At 46.0% G+C, this 10039-nt stretch overlaps 1 protein-coding gene across 1 annotated transcript in view; it reads left to right on the top strand.

Moving 5' to 3' along the window:
* The window catches only part of EED (embryonic ectoderm development), a 28693-nt gene that overhangs the window by 998 nt on the left and 17656 nt on the right, over positions 1 to 10039 (top strand). The gene's annotated exons all lie outside the window — the stretch shown is intronic.

Here is a 10039-nt window from a genome sequence, read left to right as displayed (position 1 = left end):
GCTATGGGGGAGGGGCAGTTGGAAGAATATGTTGGTACTTGTAGTTCTTCAGCTATAGGGGAGGGGCAGTTATTATTATTATTATTATTATTATTTATTATTATAGCGCCATTTATTCCATGGCGGTTTACATGTGAGGAGGGGTATATATAATAAATACAGGTACAATAATCTTGAAAAATACAAGTCACAACTGGTACAGGAGGAGAGAGGACCCTGCCCGCGAGGGCTCACAATCTACAAGGGATGGGTGAGGATACAGTAGGTGAGGGTAGAGCTGGCCGTGCAGCGGTTTGGTCAAGTTGGGCAGTTAGAAGAATATGCTGGTACTTGTAGTTCTTCAGGTCTGGGGGTGGGTCAGTTAGAAGAATATGTTGGTACTTGTAGTTCTTCAGCTATAGGGGAGGGGCAGTTAGAAGAATATGTTGGTACTTGTAGTTCTTCAGCTATAGGGGAGGGGCAGTTAGAAGAATATGTTGGTACTTGTAGTTCTTCAGGTCTGGGGGTGGGTCAGTTAGAAGAATATGTTGGTACTTGTAGTTCTTCAGCTATGGGGGAGGGGCAGTTGGAAGAATATGTTGGTACTTGTAGTTCTTCAGCTATGGGGGAGGGGCAGTTGGAAGAATATGTTGGTACTTGTAGTTCTTCAGCTATGGGGGTGGGTCAGTTAGAAGAATATGTTGGTACTTGTAGTTCTTCAGGTCTGGGGGTGGGTCAGTTAGAAGAATATGTTGGTACTTGTAGTTCTTCAGCTATGGGGGAGGGGCAGTTGGAAGAATATGTTGGTACTTGTAGTTCTTCAGCTATGGGGGTGGGTCAGTTAGAAGAATATGTTGGTACTTGTAGTTCTTCAGGTCTGGGGGTGGGTCAGTTAGAAGAATATGTTGGTACTTGTAGTTCTTCAGGTCTGGGGGTGGGTCAGTTAGAAGAATATGTTGGTACTTGTAGTTCTTCAGGTCTGGGCGTGTGTCATTTAGAAGAATATGTTGGTACTTGTAGTTCTTCAGGTCTGGGGGTGGGTCAGTTAGAAGAATATGTTGGTACTTGTAGTTCTTCAGCTATAGGGGTGGGTCAGTTAGAAGAATATGCTGGTACTTGTAGTTCTTCAGGTCTGGGGGTGGGTCAGTTAGAAGAATATGTTGGTACTTGTAGTTCTTCAGCTATGGGGGAGGGGCAGTTGGAAGAATATGTTGGTACTTGTAGTTCTTCAGCTATGGGGGAGGGGCAGTTAGAAGAATATGTTGGTACTTGTAGTTCTTCAGCTATGGGGGAGGGGCAGTTAGAAGAATATGTTGGTACTTGTAGTTCTTCAGCTATGAGGGAGGGGCAGTTAGAAGAACATGCTGGTACTTGTGGTTTTTTCAGATCTGGGGGAGGGGCAGTTAGAAGAATATGTTGGTACTTGTAGTTCTTCAGGTCTGAGGGAGGGGCAGCTAGTAGAACATACTGGTACTCGTAGTTCCTTAGGACTGAGGAGAGGCGTTTACTAGAACATGCTGGTACCTGTAGTTCCTCATGTCTGTGGAGGAGGGGCCTGTTAGAACATGCTGGTTCTTGTAGTTCCTAAGGTCTGGGAGGGGGAGCAGTTAGTAAAACATGCTGGTACTTATAGTTCCTAAGGTATGGTGGGAAGGGAATTTTGTAGAATATACTGGTTTCTGTAGTTCCTCAGGTCTGGGAAGGAGGGGCAGTTAGTAGATCATGCTGATACTTGTAGTTCCGCACTGGTGTGTAAGCAGATTCTGATGCCGCATGAGGTTTTTCAGAAAGGTCCCGGGTGCTCCAGGTTTCAGCATCTGTCGAGGTCTCACAGGTGCCGGAACCCAAGAATCAAATTCTATAGGGAGCCAGGGATTTTCTTTTTTTTTGCGGTTTCGCTTTTTTCTTTGCCATTTTTTATTTTTGTGTTAGTGGCCGCTGCGGGTACTACATACCGCCCCCTATTGATTTGAATAGGCATTGAATGTGCGGCTCCGCCACTAAGCAGTTCCAGCGGACACCTAGATCAGCTGATGGTGGGGGTGTCACAGGATAAGCCATTATTGTTAAAGTCCTGGACAACCCCTTTGAGGCTCTGTAGTAAGATTAGTGGTACGCATTTTTTTTTTTTTTGGGGGGGGGGGGTGACAATTTAAAAAATGCCGTTTTGTCTCTTTCTTCTTTTTTTTTGTCCTCCCTCTTTTTACCAATTCTTACTGTACAAGTTAATTCATTTTAAGGCTGCCGTCACACTATCAGTATTTGGTCAGTATTTTACATCAGTATTTGTAGCCAAAACCAGGAGTGGGTGATAAATACAGAAGTGGTGCATATGTTTCTGTTATACTTTTCCTCTGATTGTTCCACTCCTGGTTTTGGCTTACAAATACTGCTGTAAAATACTGACCAAATACTGCTAGTGTGACGGCAGCCTAAAGGTTGGCAAATCTTTTTTTTTTCTTTATTTTTCAACTCTGAAATATGTTTTGCTCTCACTCGATTTTTCTTTGTGTTACGTGATCAATTGGGAATTGGTTTGCAGCTTTCTTTTATTTCAGTTTTGCCTCTTTAGTGGTTTCCAAGTTCTCTGCTTACTGCCAGTGAATGCAATATTTTTTGGTTACATTTAGAGATAATTCATCACATGTTGGATCGATGGTTAGCACTGTACAAAGGGCAACTCACAGTGGATGGGTAGTTAGCACTGTACAATGGGCAGTGTACGGTGGATCACTGGCTGGCACTGTACAATGGGCAGCGTACGGTGGATCGGTGGTTAGCGCTGTAGAATGGGCAGCGCACGGTGGATCAGTGGTTAGCACCGTAGAATGGGGAGCGCACGGTGGATCGGTGGTTAGCGCTGTATAGGGGGCAGTGCACGGTGGATCGGTAGTTAGAGCTGTATAGGGGCAGCGTACGGTGGATCGGTGGCTAGCGCTGTATAGGGGGCAGCATACGGTGGATCGGTGGTTAGCGCTGTATAGGGGCAGTGCGCGGTGGATCGGTGGTTAGCACTGTATAGTGGGCAGCGTACAGTGGATCGGTGGTTAGCACTGTAGAATGGGCAGCGCACGGTGGATCGGTGGTTAACGCTGTATAGAGGGCAGCGTACGGTGGATCGGTGGTTAGCGCTGTATAGGGGGCCATGCACGGTGGATCGGTAGTTAGAGCTGTATAGGGGCAGCGTACGGTGGATCGGTGGTTAGCGCTGTATAGGGGGCAGCGTACGGTGGATCGGTGGTTAGCGCTGTATAGGGGGCAGCGTACGGTGGATCGGTGGTTAGCGCTGTATAGGGGGCAGTGCGCGGTGGATCGGTGGTTAGCACTGTATAGTGGGCAGCGTACAGTGGATCGGTGGTTAGCACTGTACAATGGGCAGCGTACGGTGGATCGGTGGTTAGCGCTGGACAGTGGGCAGCACATGGTGGATCGGTGGTTAGTGCTGTACAGTGGGCAGCTCACGGTGGGTCGGTGGTTAGCGCTGTATAGGGGGCAGCCAACGGTGGATCGGTGGTTAGCGCTGTTTAGGGGACAGCGCACGGTGGATCGGTGGTTACCACTGTATAGTGGGCTGCGTACAGTGGATCGGTAGTTAGCACTGTACAATGGGCAGCGTACGGTGGATCGGTCGTTATTGCTGGACAGTGGGCAGCACATGGTGGATCGGTGGTTGTCACTGTTGATTTGCAGCACACGGTGGATCAGTGGTTAGCACTGTACAGTGGGCAGTGCCCGGTGGATCGGTGGTTAGTGCTGTACAGTGGGCAGCTCACGGTGGGTCGGTGGTTGTCACTGTTGATTTGCAGCACACGGTGGATCAGTGGTTAGCACTGTACAGTGGGCAGTGCCCGGTGGATCGGTGGTTAGTGCTGTACAGTGGGCAGCTCACGGTGGGTCGGTGGTTGTCACTGTTGATTTGCAGCACACGGTGGATCAGTAGTTAGCACTGTACAGTGGGCATTGCCCGGTGGATCATTGGTTAGTGCTGTACAGTGGGCAGCTCACGGTGGGTCGGTGGTTGTCACTGTTGATTTGCAGCACACGGTGGATCAGTGGTTAGCACTGTACAGTGGGCATTGCCTGGTGGATCGGTGGTTAGTGCTGTACAGTGGGCAGCTCACGGTGGATCTGTGGTTGTCACTGTTGATTTGCAGCACACGGTGGATCAGTGGTTAGCACTGTACAGTGGGCATTGCCTGGTGGATCGGTGGTTAGTGCTGTACAGTGGGCAGCTCACGGTGGGTCGGTGGTTGTCACTGTTGATTTGCAGCACACGGTGGATCAGTGGTTAGCACTGTACAGTGGGCATTGCCTGGTGGATCGGTGGTTAGTGCTGTACAGTGGGCAGCTCACGGTGGATCTGTGGTTGTCACTGTTGATTTGCAGCACTGGGGTCTTGGGTTCAAATCCCACCAAGAACAACATCTGTAAGGAGTTTATGGGATAGAGAGACCGGAGCATGAAGTGAGGACACATGGTATAAGAGGGCGTTATACACCACCTTAGGGTACGGGAAGGAGTAGCAAAGGCCCATGTGGTAAGGAGGAGCCTGGAGGAGTCATATGGTGGCTTCCAGGCTACCAGCGACCATTGTGACAAAGACCCAGGAAGGGTTGATATTGTCTGTAAAGTGCTGTGGAATATGATGGCACTATATGAGCAAAGCATAATAAAAATATGATCACAAAGATTTGCAGGACCCTGGTCCATAGGCGCCGCGCCCTTTGAACCTCCTTCTGGCTTCTGATTAGTTCACTGGGTGCAGCACCATGCAGGCATCATTATCCGATGGTCAGAAGAGGCGCCACTTTGCCGTCAGGTAGGAGGTTTGCAGGCTTTGGTCGGCAGCCAGTAAATCTTATTTTGATCTTCTCTAGTTAAATTTAAAGGCTAAAAATCTGCACTGATCTGATGCTTCTCACAGCGGGGATGTCGCTGCAGTTGCATCCCGATAGTCGTCCTCTGAGCTTGGTGACAGCTTGGATCCTGCGCTGCTGACTTGTATCCTCAGATTGCTGCCATCGGTGACATGGACAGTTGTTGTGCGGCATCATTTTGATGTGCTTTATACTCAATGACGTGTAGCAGCCACACTGGATTTTACTGCCGGTAACAAGTCGCACTCGACCAGTCGCCTATCTGCCACAAGACTGTTTTATTTGCTCTAAAATAGTCGCATGACCGCAAGTTGCCAAAGTTTGTGCCAAATATGTCTCCCCAGCCTTATGGCAAATGTGACTACATTTTTTTTTTTTTTTTTTTTACTTCTTCGACTGTTCACTTTTTATCTTACACTCTGTAGTCCTAACTAAGGGTACCGTCACACTATAACATTTCGATCGCTACGACGGTACGATTCGTGACGTTCCAGCGATATCGTTACGATATCGCTGTGTCTGACACGCAGCAGCGATCAGGGATCCTGCTGAGAATCGTACGTCGTAGCAGATCGTATGGAACTTTCTTTCATCGCTGGATCTCCCGCTGTCATCGCTAGATCGGTGTGTGTGACACCGATCTAGCGATCTAGCGATGCGATCCAGCGATGCGTTCGCTTGTAACCAGGGTAAACATCGGGTAACTAAGCGCAGGACCGCGCTTAGTTACCCGATGTTTACCCTGGTTACAAGCGTTAAACTAAAAAAAAAAAAACAGCACATACTTACATTCTGGTGTCCGTCAGGTCCCTTGCCGTCTGCTTCCCGCACTGTGACTGCCGGCCGTAAAGTGAAAGCAGAGCACAGCGGCTGTGCTTTCACTTTCACTTTACGGCCGGCAGTCAGTGAATGCGGGAAGCAGACTGCAAGGGACCTGACGGACACCAGAATGTAAGTATGTGCTGTTTGTTTTTTTTTAGTTTAACGCTTGTAACCAGGGTAAACATCGGGTAACTAAGCGCGGTCCTGCGCTTAGTTACCCGATGTTTACCCTGGTTACCCAGGGACCTCGGCATCGTTGGTCGCTGGAGAGCTGTCTGTGTGACAGCTCCCCAGCGACCACACTACGATTTACCTACGATCACGGCCAGGTCGTATCGCTGGTCGTGATCGTAGGTAAATCGTATAGTGTGACGGTACCCTAACACCACGGCTAATGTATGTTATTCAGAAATTGTGTGACGGGGGAGGGTAGGTAATGGGGACGTCACCATGTGGTTTCCTTATGATGAGGAGCTGGGTTTTCTTCCATTGGAGCTGTGATCTCTTATCTGAGGTTTAGTAAAGACACGCTATTGAATCATTGCAGATATATAGTACAACCCCCGGCAAAAATTATGGAATCACCGGCCTTGGAGGATGTTCATTCAGTTGTTTAATTTTGTAGAAAAAAATCAGATCACAGACATGGCACAAAACTAAAGTCAAATGGCAACTTTCTGGCTTTAAGAAACACTAAAAGAAATCAAGAACAAAATATGTGGTAGTCAGTAATGGTTACTTTTTTAAACCAAGCACAGGGAAAAAATTATGGAATCACTCAATTCTGAGGGAAAAAATTATGGAATCATGAAAAACGGACAAAAAAACCCTCCAACACATCACTAGTATTTTGTTGCACCACCTCAGGCTTTTAGTCTCTGAGGCCTGGACTTAATGAGGGTCACACAGTACTCTTCATCAATCTGGCTCCAACTTCCTCCGATTGCTGTTGCCAGATCAGCTTTGCAGGTTGGATTCTTGTCATGGACCATTTTCTTCAACTTCCACCAAAGATTTTCAATTGGACTGAGATCCGGACTATTTGCAGGCCATGACATTGACCTTATCCGTCTTTTTTCAAGGAATGTTTTCACAGTCTTTGCTCTATGGCCGGATGCATTATCATCTTGGAAAATGATTTAATCATCCCCAAACATCCTTTTTTTTTTTTCCAATAATGCTTTTATTAAACTTTTTTGACAATACAGATATAAAATTTAGATAAAACACACACAAAAAAAAAAAAGGGGAATACAATTTGCACATTCTTGTATCAATCAGTAAGTAAATAAAATAATTTGCCTAAACATAACAAAGAAGTAAAAAAAAAAAAAAAAGGGGGGGGGGGGGGAGGGGGAGAAGAACACATGAGGGAAATGAAGGAAGGGGGAAGGGGGAAGAGCACACGGCTTCCACTCCTACATCCTCAGGTTTATATGTCTCAATCCGCGAATCATCCTCACAGAGGCGGACGACCTGCTATTATTTGTTCCAAGAACCAAGTAGTCATCTTAAAACAATCTCTGATTCCTTGCTTAGTGTGAGCCGGAAGAATCGCTATAAATGGTTCCCATGTGTCAAAGAATGTCTGAGTCCTTCTCTCTTTCTGGAGGGAAGCCTCTATCCAGTCCATTCCAAACAAAAAAGCAAGTTTCTCTAGGAAAAGTCGCAATGTGGGCACTTTAGGCGCCAACCAGTTTTGCAGAACTGTTTTACGAGCTGCAGCTGAGATAATAAAAAGGAATTTTTTACCATGATATGGTATATGGACATCACTATCTGTAATATGACCAAAGAGAGCCCAGGCTGAAGTAAGTGTGATGTTATATGAGGTGTGCGTCAACACGAAGGTATGTATACGCTGCCAGAACAATTGAATTTGTGGACAAGCCCAAAAGCAGTGATAGTGGTCCACTTCAAATTCCCCACATCCAGAACAGGCCGGGCTCGCCAGATTCCCCATCAGATAACTACGTTTTGGTGAAACATAGGTTTTGTGCAGGATCTGTAACGCCATTTCCCAATAAGAGACAGAAGGTATATATTTGAGTGCTTTCTGTAGTGCCCGCAAGATAAAAGATGGTGTAAAGGAGACATCATCCACCTGCCATTTTGTGATTCCCACCCCTACGGCATCATACTGCATCAGAGGACGAAGGAATGTATAGTACCCCGAGACCAGACCCTTGTTCTGAGTGCATGTATTTAACTTGCTCAGTAACTCGTCCTGCCAGTCATTGTCGTTGAAAGCATGTATGACACTATCTGCGTAGCTTTGCAGCTGCATGTAGTGAAAAGGGTGTGCGCGTATATAGTCGAACAAAGTGCATGCCTGAGCAAATGAAATGACGGTTCTTGTCTGTGTGTCAACTATGTCCCTAATGGACTGTAAACCCCCTCTCTGCCATCTAGAGAAGATGGGGTGTGCCTTTCCATCCTGAAAACTAGGATTATTGGAAAATGATTGTGCAAGCGAAACACCACTGGACAAGTGTAGCCTCCTACGCACCACCACCCACGTCCTCCACATTGACATGAATAAGGGGTTATTTTCGTGGTCTGATGATAATGAGGGATAAGGGGAATGTAATAAGCTTACCAGGGACCCATTACCTATCAGAGATGATTCTACGGTAGTGGATGAATACGTGGATGTACCGTTCAGCCAGTCCCTAAGGATCCGCATATTGGCTGCCAGATTATATAATTTAACATCTGGGAAATTGATTCCCCCATTAGTCTTAGGCTGCTGGAGGATGTACAGTCCAATTCTAGGTCTCCTTCCCTGCCATATGAAATTGCGGAATAGTCTATTGATGTTGCGTTCATCTACAGGTCTTAAATAGAACGGCAGGACATTAAACAGGTATAACAACCGCGGGAAAGAGATCATTTTTATTAGGTTTGCCCGACCTATAAAAGATAGGGTGAACTTGCTCCATGCATTCAAGTCATCTTGCAATGACCTGATAAATGCCTGCAAGTTGGTCCGCTGTAGTTCTACTGGAGATCTAGTAATTTGAACACCCAGATATGTAATAGATTGGGTTTTCCACTGAATAGGGTACTTTTGAGCCCACGTAGGTTTTGCGGGTCCCGAGAGCATCAAAGCTTCAGATTTTGTCACATTTATTGAGAAACCCACCCCAAACATCCTTTTAATTGATGGGATAAGAAAAGTGTCCAAAATATCAACATAAACTTGTGCATTTATTGAAGATGTAATGGCAGCCATCTCCCCAGTGCCTTTACCTGACATGCAGCCCCATATCATCAATAACTGTGGAAATTTGCATGTTCTCTTCAGGCAGTCATCTTTATAAATCTCATTGGAACGGCACCAAACAAAAGTTCCAGCATCGTCACCTTGCCCAATGCAGATTCATCACTGAATATGACCTTCATCCAGTCATCCACAGTCCACGATTGCTTTTCCTTAGCCCATTGTAACCTTGCTTTTTTCTGTTTAGGTGTTGATGGCTTTCGTTTAGCTTTTCTGTATGTAAATCCCATTTCCTTTAGGCAGTTTCTTACAGTTCGGTCACAGACGTTGACTCCAGTTTCCACCCGTTCATTCCTCATTTTTTTGTTGTGCATTTCCTGTTTTGGAGACATATTGCTTTAAGTTTCCAGTCTTGACGCTTTCATGTCTTCCTTGGTCTACCAGTATGTTTGCCTTTAACAACCTTCCCATGTTGTTTGTATTTGGTCTGGATTTTAGTCCCAGTGCGGCCCTGTGAACAACCAACATCTTTTGTAACATTGCCTGATGATTTACCCTCTTTTAAGAGTTTGATAATCCTCACCTTTGTTTCAATTGACATCTCTGGTGTTGGAGCCATGATTCATGTCAGTCCACTTGGTGCAGCAGCTCTCCAAGGTGTGATCACTCCTTTTTAGATGCAGACTAACGAGCAGATCTAATTTGATTCAGGTGTTATTTTTGGGTATGAAAATTTACAGGGTGATTCATAATTGAGTGATTCCATCATTTTTTCCCCTAAGCGTGGTTTAAAAAAGTAACCATTACTGACTACCACATTTTTTGTTTTTGATTTCTTTTAGTGTTTCTTAAAGCCAGAAAGTTGCCATTTGAAATGACTTTAGTTTTGTGCCATGTCTGTGATCTGCTTTGAACTGAATGAACCTCCTCCAAGGCCGGTGATTCCATAATTTTTGCCAGGGGTTGTATATAGTTGAGCGATAGAAACTTGGCTACGAGATTTAGAGCTTGGCTTACCGGACATTCCCATCATTACCTGCACACACGTGTCTAAACTCTCCAGAGGGCAGATGTTGGGGAAAGGAGGATGGGTCTGTTGGTTTTTAACATGCCCCATCCTTTTGTGTTCTATAGAGGT

Source organism: Ranitomeya imitator, chromosome 3 (genome assembly GCF_032444005.1).
Source record: "Ranitomeya imitator isolate aRanImi1 chromosome 3, aRanImi1.pri, whole genome shotgun sequence".
NCBI classification, from domain to species: Eukaryota; Metazoa; Chordata; class Amphibia; order Anura; family Dendrobatidae; genus Ranitomeya; species Ranitomeya imitator.
This window is presented reverse-complemented; position numbering and strand designations above follow the sequence as displayed.